The 16,080-nt window shown below is 37.6% G+C and overlaps 1 protein-coding gene across 5 annotated transcripts in view; it reads left to right on the top strand.

The window, feature by feature from the left end:
• Positions 1-16,080, top strand: part of NCK1 (NCK adaptor protein 1) — a 93,345-nt gene that overhangs the window by 1,406 nt on the left and 75,859 nt on the right. The window contains exon 1 of one of the 5 annotated variants that reach the window (XM_045503544.1): positions 10,433-10,616. The exons of the other annotated variants lie outside the window; for them this stretch is intronic. The gene's annotated coding sequence lies outside the window, so the exon portion shown is untranslated. Of the gene's footprint in view, positions 1-10,432; positions 10,617-16,080 lie in introns of those variants that run through there. 5 annotated transcript variants of the gene reach the window in all.

Raw genomic sequence — 16,080 nt, 5'->3', positions numbered from 1 at the left:
CTGGAGGAAATGGTTATAATACCTGTAAACACTATTTGCAGAGTACTCAAGACTTAGCTGTCCTTGTTCACGTATTACATTTTAAATTTCCGCTTTATTTTTCTGCACATTATCTTTTAATCCAGGCTTCACCAGTGCTTTCAGGTCCATGTAAATGAAATTTCACACATACACAGAATGTTTTGTTAGATACTGAATGATACTTTATGCCTATGGGTTTATTTTTCTTTTGGACCTTTGAGAGCTTTCTTGCCAAAAAGCTCAAGGTAGATTTGATGTGATTATTGTTATAAATCACTTGTTGGAAAGGCCTGGGTGGCTCAGGTCACGATATCACGGTTCATGAGTTCGAGCCCCACATCTGGCTCACTGCTGTCAGTACAGAGCCTGCTTCTGATCCTCAGTCCCCCTCTCTTTCTCCTCTCTCTCTCTCTGTCAAAAAGAATAAATATTAAAAAATAAATACAGGATACAGTCCATTTTTTCCTATCGTAGTATCACAGTTTAACAAGTTTCATAATTTACTTACCTTTATAATATGGAAAGATACCAAATGTTCTCTACCTACATCAGGAGATTAAGTGATTATTTAGTTGCTAAGTAAAATTGGAGGAAACTCTGTGAAATCACTAAGCATTTAACAAATTCCTTGTAAGTACTTGGCTGTGCTGTTTTAGGAAGACAACTGATGTTTAAAGATTGTTTAAGGCAATGATTCTATCTGGATGATCCTCATTTTACTGATTCCATATATGCTGACTTTGTTTTGGTATACCATACTTTCAGCTATCCAGACACAAACCTTGTGTCTTTGACATCTTTCATTAATATAACATTGGCAAATTTTCACCCACCATTTTTTGGGAAATTTCTTTCGTATATCTTTTCCTTTCCACTAGCTTTTAACTAGGTTTTCTGCCTACCTTTTCTCTCTATTCATTATGTTCTGCCTTCTGCCTTAATCTTAAAATAATGCTTCCAGCACGTCCATCACTGTGAAACCAGCAATAGCTCCCTGTTACCTACAGAGTATACTTCAGAATTCCTCATCTTCTAATAGTCTGCTCAAAGCCTACTTTTTTTCATATGACAGTGGTATTTCTCTATGGGAGCTGTCCATCCTAACTAAACCAATCTCTCATTCTCATTTAGACTTTGTGTTTGTCTACCTTCGTATCTGTTGAAAATTTGATTGCCTATCCATAGCCTTCTTATTCTTTAAAAGAAATCCCCTCAAACCCCCCCAGATTATTACCAAAGTAGCAAATGAAATCCTATTTTGTTGAAATTTAATTTTTGGTCCTGAAGTCAGTGCAGCCTTCCAGAACTTTCTGTTCCCTGTGTTGTTGCTTTCCTTTGAACCCATAGCCTTACTGTTTTATCATTCCTTTTTTTTTTTTTTTTAATCTTATGTGGGCTTGTGTCATGATACGAAGCAATATGGCAGGAACATTGGAATTCCAACTATTTGATTTATAGGTAAGGAAAATGAAATCCATACAGAATAACTACACTAAAATTCACACATCTAGTGATGATGGCAGAGCTGAAACCCAAACATTGATTTCCTAAGTCAACTTCTGTGTATTCGTTTTTTTTTTTTATTCAATTTTAATTTTTTTTAATGTTTATTTTTGAGAGAGAGAGAGAGTGTGCATGCATGCACGTGCCAGCAGGGGAGAGGCAGAGAGATAGAGGGACAAAGGATCTGAAGTGGGCTCCGTTCTGACAGCATAAGCACAGAGCCCAATTTGGGGCAGAACTCAGAAACCAGGAGATCATGACCTGAGCCAAAGTCGGATGCTTAACTGACTGAGCCACCCAAATGCTCTTTTTTTTTTTTTTTTTTTTTTAAAGTTTATTTAGAAAGAGCACGAGAAGGGGAGGGGTGGAGAGAAAGAATCACACAGTCTTAGTGCAGAGCCTGATGTGAGGCTTGAGCCCAGAAACTGTGAGATGATGTCCTGGGGCAAAATCAGAGCCGTTAAGCTTAACCTACTGAGCCACCCAGGTGCCCCAAGTTCTTTGTATTCTTTAAAAATTTTTTTTCCTGTGAATTTTTTTTAATGTTTATTTATTTTTGAGAGGGGGGAGGGAGAGAAGGAACAAGTGGGGGAGGGACCAAGGGAGAGGGAGACAGGATCCAAAGCGGGCTCTGTGATGCCGGCACAGAGCTGGATGCGGGGCTGGAACTCATGAACTCACAAACCTCAAAATCATGACCTAAGCCAAAGTTGGACACTTAATCACCAAGGTGCTCTTCTGTGAATTTCTTAGGAAGTTATACTACTTCTCATATTTTGCAATGTAGTTTTGTATTATTTGCTTCACATTACTTTGCACTTTGTGTTTTTATGCCTTCTCATTTAGATTCAAAACCTGTACGTAAGGGCAGTGGAGTCTTTATGACTTGGATTGTTTAATCATTAAAACTGATTTAAAGTCTTTTTTCTATGCTTGTCAGCTGTATTAACAGCGTTAACAAAAATAATATTGTCATCTCTATAGTTGAGTCCATGATTCATTAAAAAGTGAGTGGATCTCTTAGAACTATTACTACTGAAGGTTAGTTTGCTTGACTCTCTTGATTCAAAGAGACTGAATGTTTGGGTGTCTTCAGAGTAAATGTGAACATTGCAATGGTTTGGAGGAAATCTGCAGGGTTTATCACATAACTATATTTAATGATCTAGCTAAATGTTCTTTTTCTCTTTTAGATTCTTAGAACAGCAACACTTTTACATTTTTCTACTTTGTCATCTTGTTCATCTGTCAGGAAGCAGATTATTGAGCAATCTGCTTATTGAGCAAAGTATTCTGCAAACATTTCCATTTCAGGAGTCAAAACTTTTTTATATTTGTTCTTGACATTTTTTTCTCCTTTTGGCTCTAAAGTTTCTGTTAATAGCATCAGCATAGGGTTGCCTTGGTATTTTTTTTTTTACATTTATGTAGTAAGAGTTAAATGGTGTAATGTAGAACAGAAAACTGTCAGGTGAAATATCTCTGGAGGAAATGTTTTCCTCTTTTGGTTTGAAACAGGTTAGAAGCCGTTTTTCTTTTATTTCCTGGTTTATAATTGTTTTCTAAATTATTTTTTATTAAAAAAATTTTTTTTAGTGTTTATTTGTTTTTGAGAGAGAGAGAGAGAGAGAGAGAAAGAGACAGAGCGTGAACAGGGGAGGAGCAGAGAGAGAGGGAGACACAGAAACCAAAATAGGCTCCATGCGCTGAGCTGTCAGCCCAGAACCCAATGTGGGGCTCGAACTCATGAACCATGAGATCATGACCTGACCTGAAGTCAGACACTTAACCAACTGAGCCACCCAGGTGCCCCTATAATTGCATGTTTTTTATTTGTTTAAATAAATTATCTGCTGTGGGGTGCCTGGGTGGCTCAGTTGGTTAAGCATCCACCTCTTGATTTCAGCTCATGTCATGGTGTCACAGTCCTGGGATCGAGCCCCATGTCAGATTCTGCGCAGATAGCAGGGAGTCTCTCTCTCTTTCTCTGCCCCTCCCCCCTCAAAATAAATAAATAAACATTTAAAAATAAATAATCTGCTAAAATAAACTGTTGAAATACTATCTTGTTCTGTATTCCTGAAATTGTATTTAAGGATTGCTGAATTGGATGGAAGTATGGTATGAATAATTTCTGCTTTTCCTCAAACAGACCAATTGAATAAAGCAGTGAGAATATGACTTTTAAAAAATGGATATGTCTAAAAAGGTTTTTAGTTATTGTTGTTGTTTTAAGAATTGGCCTTCCAAAAATTTCAGTACATACTTCCAAATCATATTACATTTAGATCAACTCAAATAATTGATATAGCAAAGAATTAATATGCCCTGTATTTTGAGTATTCTAGCAAAATAAAAATTTATATTTACAACAGAAATATTCTATTAATTAAACAAGGCATTGGAAAAATTTCCTTAGAAATTTTTGATTGCTTACAGATACTACATGTTCTTGATAACATTTTTTATTTTTAGAAACATTTAGAATACTCTGTGTACAGTCCCGTTCGCTCCCCCCCCCACCCCCCCACCCCCCAATTCTGCTGCCCAGGGAAGTCACTTTAGTTTTTCTGTGTTTTTTTTTTTTTATTTCCCATTTCCTTTCCATATTCCTTTTTTTTTTCTTTTTAAAGATTTTAAGTAATCTCTGCACCCATTGTGGGGTTCGAACTCACAACCCCATAATCCAGAGTCGCATGCTCCACTGACTGAGCCAGCCAGGTGCCCTTCTGTATTCTTAAAAAGGCCTATAAGGCCTTCCATTATTTGGCTTTTGCCCACTTCTAGCTGCATCTCTTGCCATTTTCCCTTTCCTTTAGGCTGCTCTTTGGGCCTTCTATTGCCAGGCTGGGTTTGGGTTTTGTTTTTGTTTTTTTTTTTTTTTTTTGGTCTTGGAACCTGTGAACATGCTCTTCCCTATGGGCAGATGGCTCCCTTAGGTCAATTAGTATTAAATTTGGCTGCTGCTAATAGAAAGAGGCCAAATAATTTCTCTCTCACACCAGAGAGGTCCAGCATTTGTGTGGCACTCATTTACTAAATGTTATTTCCAGGTGTTTTTTTCCGTAGTGTAAATAATTGTGAAATACAGATCTTTGTATATAAAGCCTTAATTTTTTTCCCCTTTTGATTAATTCCTGTTATGGGATGCAATTGAAAATGTCATTAATTTCCTTAAAAACTTTTAGAGAAAATATGGTTAAATTTTTTAAAATAGCAAAGTACACAAATTTCATTGTATAACTCAGTGAGTTTTTATATTTGTAGACATACATACATCACCCAGGTCAAGTATAGAACATTTCCAGTGCTCCAGAAGGCTCTGTCATATGTCCTCCCTATCATTATTTCTTGTCCCCAAAAGTTAATTACTGTTCTGACCTGTATCATTACAGGTTATTTTCCCCTGATTTTGAATTTAATATATCAATAGAACCATACAGTATCCATGTTTTGTGGGTGACTACTTCTGCTTAATATTGTGCTTATGAGATTCATTTATGAAGTTGGATGCAGCAGTAGTGGGGTCTTCCTTACCAAGGGTAGTATTCTGTTGATGAAATCTACAATTAAAAATTCACCATTAATGGATACTTTGTTCCTAGTTTTTTTTTTTTAGCTATTATGAATAAAGTTGCTATATACATTTACTTACAAGTCTTTCAGTGGACATACACACTCATTTCTTTTGTGTATGTATCTGGGAGTATAATTATTTTCTTGTCTACCAGTTTTTGAACCTGCTTGGAGCAGCTTTCTGTCTTGTCCATGGCAGTTTTGGTGATTTCTCTCTCTGCCATAAGGCTAGTGATCCCCCTTGCCTTTCTCCTGTGTTAAATCTCTTAATTCCTGTGAATCATGTCGCTTTGACCCCTACTTTGACCCCACAGTAGATTGCTGTTAAAGGCTGAGATCTCGCATGAATGAATGCAAGATCTTTTTTTTTTTTTTTTTTTTTTTTGGTCTTCCCACGTGATTTTGGTGAGTGATGAATTTAGGTTGGAAATAATTTACTTTCAGAATTCTGAAGACCTCGCCATTGTTTTTGGCTTGTGATCCTTTTGAGAATTTCGAGGATATTCTGATTCCTGATCCTAATGTTTTTTGGTTTTTTTGGAATTTTGTATCTCTTGTATTCTGAAATTTCATGAGGGTGTGACTTGGTGTACATGTATTTTTGTGCGTTTTCCTGGACATTCATTGTTCCAGCCAGATCTGCAAAATTATGTTTGTTATGGGAAATTCTCTTGAATTATTTCATTGATCGTTATATTAGTCTGCTAGGGCTACCATAACAAAATACCAGAGGCTGGGTAGTTTAAACAACAGAAATTTATTTTCTCACAGTTCTGAAGTGTAAGAAGTCCAAGATCCAGGTGCTATCAAGGTTGGCTTCTGATGAGATTTCTTCCTGGCTTGTAGACCTGCCTTTTCACTATGTCCTTACAAGGCTTTTCTGTAAGGAGAGTAGTCTATCTCCTCCTGCTCCGCTTCTGAGGACATCAGTCCAATTGGATTAAGGCCCCACTCTTATGACACCTCCTAAAAGCCCTTTCTCCAAATTCAGTCACATTGGGAGTTAGAGCTTCAAGATGGATGTGGAGAGGGGGAAACAATTTATTCTATAACAGTGGTTTCCTCTCCTTCCTTTTTCTTTCTGAAAATTTTATTTCTGCTAGTCTATTTGTATATCAGACTGCTCCTTCAGTATTTGTTTTTCTCCTTTATTTTTCATTTCCTACTCTGTTTGCTCTATATGAGAGGTTTACTTTATTTCCTGAGCCTTCTGTTGAATTTTTCATTTTTGCAAGCAAGATTTTGATTTCCCAAGAACTTTTTGTTCTCTTAAAATTTTTTTTTAATAAGGAGCATTCTGTGCTAGTTTCATAGATACATTTTCTTCTCTAATTTCTGAGACTATAAAATGTCTTTTTTTTGGTTTTGTTTTTGTCTTTTAAAACAAAGACAAACCTTGTTTCTTTTTTGTTTTTTTTTTCCTTGTTTCTTGTTTGTTCTTGGAGACTCTCTTCTAAATTTGTCTAAGTTTTATGTTGGAGGTTTGCTTCAGGTGTCAGTAATCCTTGGATGTTATTGTGAGATTGAAAGCGTGAATTAATGGGGACTTAAAGACTTTGAACTTTATTGCATGGTGGTCCAAGTGAGCCATTTTTTTTTTTTGAGAAAACCCTGAAGGTGTTTTTTTCTTTTTTTTTTTAAAATTTTTTTTTTTTTTCAATGTTTATTTATTTTTGGGACAGAGAGAGACAGAGCACGAATGGGGGAGGGGCAGAGAGAGAGGGAGACACAGAATCGGAAACAGGCTCCAGGCTCTGAGCCATCAGCCCAGAGCCCGACGCGGGGCTCGAACTCACGGACCGCGAGATCGTGACCTGGCTGAAGTCGGACGCTTAACCGACTGCGCCACCCAGGCGCCCCAAGAAGGTGTTTTTTTCTTAAGGGAAAACACAGTTCTATTTGAAGGCTAAAGTTTTGACTGCCTTTTTTTTTTTTTTTTTTTTTTTTTTGGTGTTAAGGGACTGGTTTCTCATTCCCCACATTTGGTAGGGTACACAGATCTTTAATTATATCTGGTGATCCTCCAGTTCAGAGTTAGGTAGCCAACCATCAGGTAGATTTGGGGAGGAAACTTCTAAGTTTTTAACCACTTCTTAGCTTTCACCCAGTCTTCCTTATTTAACTCCCTCTTTTCTTAGTTTAAGCAGTAGCAGGTGCTGCTAGTTCCTGACTCCTTTGAGGTTTCCAAGGTATAAATTGGGTTTTTCAATTACTGGGTTAGGCTTCACCTTTCTGGAATTCGCTGAGGTAGTTACCAGTTGTCTCTTTTTGGTTACAAAAATTTGTTGCTATTGTTTGCTTTCCTGTATGTTTTGCCTTCTGTGTTAATTTTCTTCAAAAAAAAATTAAGTGTTAAATCCACGATTTTGATTGAAACCTCTCAAAAACCTTATTTGTACTGTCCTAAGCTAAGAATGATTTTACATTTTTAAAGGGTTATAAGAAAAGAAAAATATGTGACAGAGACTGTGTGTGACTCACACAGCACAAAATATTTACTATCTGGTCCTTTAGAGAAAAGTTGGCTTACCCTGTCCCTTGTTATAAAGTTTCTGATTTCCTTTAATAAAGCTGTTTCTAGACTACTACTTTACTCCCACTCAAGCTTAAGTTTACAATTTTGGAACTTCCTGAAGCTGTTTATTTTAATTTAGTCTAGTGCACTTCATGGAAGTTATGACTAAGAATTGGTAGGTTCTACTCAATTATCAGAGATGTGGGATAATTGTAAAATCTCAAGGAGTAGGATAGCAAAATATTGAAGAAATAAGTCATGGAACATGCAGTGTATACATAGATACATTGTTCTTTGTCTTTGTCACTTAAGTGCAGAATTTAGGCACCAGTGCTTTTAGTAATGGGAAGAGGGACAGTTGTCATAATGACAATAGGCTCAAGTCTTATTTTAAATGAGCCCTGTTCGGGGCGCCTGGGTGGCTCAGTCGGTTAAGCCGCCGACTTCAGCTCAGGTCATGATCTCGCGGTCCGTGAGTTCAAGTCCCACGTTGGGCTCTGTGCTGACAGCTCAGAGCCTGGAGCCTGTTTCAGATTCTGTATCTCCCTCTCTCTGACCCTCCCCTGTTCATGCTGTGTCTCTCTCTGTCTCAAAAATAAATAAACGTTAAAAAAAAAAAAAAAAAAATGAGCCCTGTTCATCAGCCCTCTCTAGTTGGTAAATCATAACTGGCAGAATAGTTTTGGCTCTAGGCAAGAGGCTGTTCTAGGCAGTAATATATATACACATATAAGTGTGTGTGTGTGTATATGCATATATATATATATATATGTATATATATATGTATTTTTATATCTGATGCCAGAAATGAGAGGGAGACTTCATTTGAGCCACATGTCAAAATGGGAGAAACAGGATTACATTGTTGTAGGAAAAAAAAAGTTTTTTTCTTTAAGTTCCACTGCCAAAAAACTCAATTATGTTTAGTCTTAATTGGTTTTTATATTTTAAAATTTTAACATTTATTTTTTGAGAGACGGAGAGAGCGAGAGACAGCGAGAGAGCAAGCGTGGGGGAGGGGCAGAGAGAGAAGGAGACACAGAATTGGAAGCAGGCTCCAGGCTGTCAGCGCAGAGCCCAGTGTGGGGCTTGAACTCACCAACTGTGAGATCATGACCTGAGCCGAAGTTAGACGCTTAACCTACTGAGCCACCTGGCGCCCCTGTTTAGTCTTAATTGTATGAGCAGTCTCATCACAGATTGCTTGTATAATTATCTTTAATTCCTATAAATGGTATCTTGTTTTAGTATTTATCACTGTTATTTTTTGTATGTTCCAGAATTATTTCTGTGAATATACAAACTCATGCTCACTTTTAAAAAATATGCTCATATTCTACATCTTATTTTCTAATTTAGAGATTCTGGAGTCAGCCTAAATTCCACTGTAGGCTTCATCACTGTTTGTTTGGGGTTAGACCTCTATAAGCCTCATTTTTTTCTCCTCTGTAATACGGGATGATACCTAATCAAAGGATTATTATAAGGATTATTATAAATGCAAATTCATTTCCAGGTTCCACTTGATTGCTAAGTAGTGTTTTGTGCGACTGCTCAAGGGTATGGGTTTCTTTCTGGTGGGGTAAAAATGTTCTAAAATTTATTGTGTTGATGGTTGCACAACTCTGAATATATTAAAAACCATTAAATTGTACACTTTAAATGGGTTATTGTATAGTATGTGAGTTATATCTCAGTAAGGTATTACCAGAAAAAGGAAAAAAAGCTGCTCAAACCTAGATCGCTTCATCAGTTTGTATAGCTAAGTGCCTGTCCTCTTCCTGCTTCAGCAGGAGATTGAAGGTTTATCCTCTGTAAAGGACAAAATAGTGTCTCTGAGAGAGGGGTGGGCACTAGACATAATTGAAGATGAGGTGTCCCATGGAAAACACCTGAATTACCTGAAGTAAATGTACTCAATGTTGGGACCCTTATTAAGGCCTCTTCTCCTTTTTGGCTCCCAGAATTCTGGCTATCAGGTAGGAACTTACAGGATGCTTCTTTTAACTAGCCCCAGAGGAAAAACTGTAAGTAATTCACAATCAGCTTTTAGGGTCTTACTATTATTTTATTTTACTTTACTATATATACACATATATATACATATAATAAACATATTGAACAAGTACCAAATGTAAACTTTATGCTAAATGCTCTGTGGGATGTCAAAGAAATAGAAGACTCATGATTTGTAAGAGTTCATAATCTAGCTTTAATTAAAGAACAGTCCTAAGAAATACATTGACAAAGACAAGTTTAAGAAACATCTTACCAGAAGTTCTCAGTAAATAATTGGGGTTGATGGAAGGCAAGTGAGGCCAAATCAGTCAGGTAAGTATAATCAATAAAGGAATGATGTTCCGTATATTAATAAATTTTGTCTTAAACACCTGCTGAATATCTAGGCTGGTGATACCCATATGTACAATGAGGACTTCTGCATTTTCCATGAATTTTTTATCTTGGAAGTTAACAATCAAATCTTTCATTACCCGGGTGGGTCATCCCTGCCAGTTTATCACTTAAAATACATGACTCAAGTACTCCAAAAACACTCCTTGACCCCTGAATTCTATTTGTCTTACATCTGGCTAAATAAACGATCCTTCCGCTGTAGTAGCAAGCAGTAATCAACTATGACAGGCATCCTGTCCTGAAAATTCTGCTCCATCACTTAGATTTTTCCCTGGTCTGGACACTCTTTCAGAGCTCTTTCTACATAGTGGGATAGATTTCTACCATTTGATCCGGAACAATAGCCTTTCACTTACTTGTATCCCCTGATAATCCCACAACTCTTTTCGTTTTCCTTCACAGAAAGACCATGCAAGAGCTTAAGACTTGTGTAAGACAGTCTTGTTTCAGGAGATGACCCAGTCTCTCCAGCTTATCACATAAACAGATTTTGTCTCCAAATGAAAGATTTGACCACCATAGCTACGGGTAGATTGATAACAAGCCTTCTGCAACCAAAGCCAGTGCCTGGCTGACATTTCCTGTGGTAGCTAGTGATTTGAAATGGCTGCTGTTAACGGACCAACTGAACTTTTGAGATCTCCACTGTTTCCAATTCCTCTTGAGTCTGCTGGTCAATCAACTTGTCTGTTCAACTTGTCTGTTCAAGAGTACAGCTGTGCATGAATTTATCCAAGTAAGGTTGATGAAATCATAGTATAGGTGAAGATTTTTTTTTGCTTATTAGTAACATATCTTGCTACAGTTTCATCTCTTAACCAATAGAAAATGAACAACATCTCCTCTGCAGAAGGCAAGCATGGGATTCACATAATTATGCACTGCCACAAAATGTCAGGCCAGCTATGGAACACTGGAAGAATACATCCATCCGTAAGGAAAAGTCATCCACACTTTCAGGGATTGTTTCAATCCAGTGACCAGTATCTTTGTTAAGAATGCCATGGCCATGGGGCACATGGGTGGCTTAGTCAGTTGAACGTCCAACTTCAGCTCAGGTCATGATCGCATGGTTTGAAAGTTCAAGCCCTGTGTCAGGCTCTGTGCTGACAGCTTAGAGCCTGGAGACTGCTTTGCATTCTGTGTCTCCCTCTTTCTCTGCCCCTCCCTGCTTGTGCTCTCTTTCAAAAGTAAATAAACATTAAAAAATTTTTTTAAGAAAAGAATGCCATGGCCGATAAGGAAAAAACTGTGTGATGAGCTGGATCTTTCAACTTAGGCTTAGAATGGAGAGGCTCAATACAGCAAACTTCACCCTTGGAACCACTTAAAAGACACCTAGACTCACATGTTCTTTTTCCCATTGCTCTTTAATGTCAATGCAAAAACAGCCTCTGCTGTCATTATAGATTGCAAGAGTTGGATCATCTATAAACTTAATATGCAATATTGCTATTCCTGGAGGATGAACATCTGTTATTGATCTTAGAAGTTTTCCATTGGCCAAATCCCACGTCATGGTAGGTCCTTTAGCAAAGCCACAGAGAAGTCTTGAGTAATCGTTGTTGATACTGAGGGCAGAGATGGTTCCATACTGTCCTAAAACACTAGTGCTTCCTAGTTGCAAAGCTTGATTCTGATCACATATTAAGCCAATTCATGAGATGTGCTGCTATTAGATTGGACACTAATTGCTGTAGGCAAGCCAGCATCCACTTTGTTAGCTACAGACCCTATCTGGGCAGAAATTCCCTTCAGTAGTGAATGTTGCCTAATCCAAGGAGTGAAAAAGAATCAGGTAATTTCTTCTTCATTTTTAAGTTTGTCTTGTCACCACTATCTGAACTTGCTACAGATGAAGTATCATAGGAGTGAGAATCAGTAGTATCAATGTTTAACAATGTAAGATCCTCAAGAATAAAAGACTCCTCTTCATCATCAGTCTTACTGATTATGCTTTCCAATGTTGGAGGAGTATCAGCTGTAAGGGATATCAAACTCCTTGTCATCAATCAGATTATTTTTTTTAAGTTTATTTATTTTGGGGGAGAGAGAATGTACTTGTAAGTGGGGGAGGGGTAGAGAGAGAATCCCAAGCAGGGATTCACTGTCAGCATGGACTCTCATGCAGGGCTCAGTCTCATGAACCATGAGATCATGACCTGAGCCGAAATCAAGAGTTGGATGCCCGACTGAGCCACCCAGCTGCCCCAGTTACATCATTTTTAAACTCCAGTTCCTTCTCTAGATCCATGTAAGAGAATTTTGAAACTGAAGGTTCAAGATTGAAAGACTTATTCAGCTCTTCTTCAGTAGTCTTGGCACAGAGGCTCTGTTAGACATTTTTGTGGTCTGGTTCATTTTCCATATTTACTTTTTTTTCTTTAAACGAGAACAAATCTACACCTTTATTTTTCAGTAAATGTAAATCCTTGAGGGGTATAGTATCATTTGGATCCTGTGGCCAATGGCTTTAGCAGGAAGGTTGCTTCAGAATTTGGCATGAACCATGCCAGTGTTGCTGTGAGCACGTTATTTTTCCACAGATTACTCTGGTTTTGTTCAGTTTGCCATTAAGAGTCACTGTGTTTTTTGCTTTGTACATTAAGCACATCTCTTGCCTAGATAGAATTCAGTTTCATCTCGAGCATAAACACCTTCAATTTTAAGAAGAGTTGTGTGTTCCCTCTGCTTTCAGAGAACCTACTTATGGCCAGCAAAAATGGCCTTAGACCACAGCCTTCCAGATATATTTGTCGTTTTAGGAGTCCTGTTCCCAGAAGGCCTCCACAGGTTCTAAAATGATGGAAAGAGCCCATTATTAACTTTTATTTTATTTTATTTTTTTTTTTCAACGTTTATTTATTTTTGGGACAGAGAGAGACAGAGTATGAACAGGGGAGGGGCAGAGAGAGAGGGAGACACAGAATCGGAAACAGGCTCCAGGCTCTGAGCCACCAGCCCAGAGCCTGACGCGGGGCTGGAACTCCCGGACCGCGAGATCGTGACCTGGCTGAAGTCGGACGCTTAACTGACTGCGCCACCCAGGCGCCCCCCATTATTAACTTTTAATAATTATAATTCACTCAACCCAAGCAAATTTTTACTTGGTTTTATTTTGATTTTTGGCTTTAGATCATGATGACCTGAATGATGATCTCTACTTGCAACCATTCCAGCCCAGGACCATTTATTTAATTAATTAATTAATTAATTAATTCATTTATTCACTTATTCATTTCTTTTAAAGTAATTTCTATGCTAAAAATAGGGCTCAAACTCACCACCCTGAGGTCAAAAGTCACATGCTCTACTGACTGAGCCATCCAGGCTGCCTCTAGGGCCCTACTTTTAAATATGAGCAGACAATCAAGGATCACCAGGTGCATGAAGTAAGCTTTTAACATGAGATCAATTACAAAAAAAAATTTTTTTTTGCAACAGTCAGAACAAAAAATAATTCTTTAAAATTAGTGCATAATAGTAAGAAAAAACAGTAGAAGAAAGGAAGTTGAAGTAGAGATCTTTAATAAAGTAGAGGAAAATATGGAAAATAGGTTATAAAAAGATAAAAGGTCAGTCCAGGAGGTGAATTTCCGTATAACAGAAAAGCCAGTGAGAAAAGAGTGGAGAAAAATTATCAGTGAAATAATGAAGAAAAATCCCCAGAGTTGAGGAACCTCATTTTACAAATTGAGAGGCCTTTGGTACTCAGGAAAATGGATGAAAATAAATGCATACCTTCAATCTGGGACTAGTCAGGAAAATGGAGACCACATTACTTATTATAACAGAATTTAATATAAAGAGTTGTTTAGCTATATTATGGGTTGAATAGTGTCACCTCAAAAAGATATGTTGAAGTCCTAGTCCTTTAGCATCCCAGAATGTGACCTTATTTGGAAATACAGACTTTACAGAGGTAAATCAAGTTAAAATGAGGTGAGTGGAGTGTGCCCTAATCCGATATGATTGGCATTCTTTAATAACAGTGGAGGAATTTAGACAAATTTGGATGAAGACAGGCATAGAGAGAACATGGCCATCTACAGGCCAAGGAATGCTTGAGGCTACCACAAGCTAGGAGAGAGTCCTGGAACAGATCCTTACCTAGTTACCTAGAACATTGCCAGTACCTTGATTTTGGACTTCTGGCCTCCACAACTGTGAGATGGATATTTGTGTAAGCCAACCTAGTTTGTGTTTCTTTGTTATAGCAGCCCTCAAAAACCAATACACTAGGTAACTGGAGAACTGAAAAGACACTAAGGGAATACTCAGGTATCATACAGATAGTAACTATAAGAAGTAAATTACTAGCTTCTAGGGCTGGAAGAAGATCTTGGGATTATTAGAATTTAGAAGCATGAAGAGTGGTCCGGAGGAGCCGAAACTGAAACTTCTGAGGAGTTGCTACCTGCTCAGAAAGTAAAGGTATTTTAGGGTGGTCTGTGAATGGCAGGAAAAGCACAAAAGCAAAAAAAAAAAAAAAAAAAAAAAATGCTAACTGGAGCCAGTTGCTGCTGCTGGAATCATTGCTGTTGCCAGAGTGAAGTTTGTTGGTTGATGGTTGTTGGTTGATGCTGACCTGAAGGAGTATCTCCTTGTTCCCTCTTTTAGTCTTCTAGTGTCTTTCTTGTATGGAGAGTACAGAGTCTGATAGAGTCAGCTAGCAAAGGAGATATGTGATTTATAGGGTTCCAGTCTCCCAACATTACAGAGTAGAGAACTAGGTTTGAAGCCAGGAGCAATAACTAACTAGTACACATAGACACTGAGGTATGTCCTCATGGAAGTTTGAAATACATAGAACAAAGAACATCCAGAGGTAGGGGAAATGAGTCATTACAGAGATTCAGTATTCTCAACTGCAGACTCACAAGCCAGAAGGTAGTGAGCAATGCTCTCAAAATCTGAGGAAATGATTTCCAAGTTAGAATTGTTTTCCCAGTCAAATTAAGCATAAGTTTAGAGTGTAGACATTTTCAGACATGCAAGGTCTCCACAAATTTCTCTTCCCTACTTCCTTTCTCAGAAAGCTAATGTGTGATTTGTTCTACCTACCAAAAGGAAGGAGAAAACCTCCATAAAAGAGAAGGTGAAAGATACAGGAAACAGGAAATCAGATTTTAGAGAGACAAAGGGAATCCTAAGGTGATAGTAAAGAGGATTCCCTGAATGCTGATTATCTAATAAAAGAGCAGTAAGTCCAGATTGTACCAGGTAAGAAGGCATTGGTAGCTGTATGACAGTGAAATTAATAGAATACCTGATGTCTGCATATTTAATTTAGGAAATTTGCAAGGAATTTGGAGTTGAATAAGTGATATCTTTCATTTGCTTAGTTTTTTATATTGGCATTTTAGAACTTTGTTCTGGAATTACTTCCCTCTTATACTCAGTCCTGTCCTGTGACTTTTAAGTAGTATCAATAGGTGGATGCTTTACAAATTTATATCTCTAGGAAAGATCTCTACCATTTTACATTCCCACCAACAGTGCACATTTTACATTTCCATCAACAGTGCCCAAAGATTCCAATTTCTCCAAATCCTTACCAATCCCTTGTTATTTTCTTTCTTTCTTTATTTCTTTTTCTGATAGTAACCATCTTAATGGGTATAGGGTTTTAGCTCATTGTGGTTTCTGTTTGCATTTTCCTAATGATAAGCAGTGTTGAGCATCCTCTACTGTGTTTATTGGCCATTTATATATCTTTGGAGAAATGTCTAAGTTCTTTGTTTTTTCATTGGGTGGTTGTTGAGTCTTGACAGAAATGTATCAGTTGTGGTTTTTCTTTCCTTTTAACTCATTCTTGATAGAGCAGGCAGAGAAATGTTTTTAAGATTTCTGTATTAGTCATGGTATGCTAACAGCCCTAGTAAGCAACAAATCTTTGTGGCTTAACACAGTGGAGGTTTCTATTACTTTCTCACATTACAGTCTAGTGTATATGTGTAATGGAGTAGGAGTTGGGATACCTCTGTTCCATGCAGTCATTCAGGGAAAGAGGCTCCTATATCTTTTTAAGTCATCACTGTTACCACCAT

This window comes from Leopardus geoffroyi, chromosome C2 (assembly GCF_018350155.1).
Source record: "Leopardus geoffroyi isolate Oge1 chromosome C2, O.geoffroyi_Oge1_pat1.0, whole genome shotgun sequence".
Taxonomy (NCBI): domain Eukaryota; kingdom Metazoa; phylum Chordata; class Mammalia; order Carnivora; family Felidae; genus Leopardus; species Leopardus geoffroyi.
This window is presented reverse-complemented; position numbering and strand designations above follow the sequence as displayed.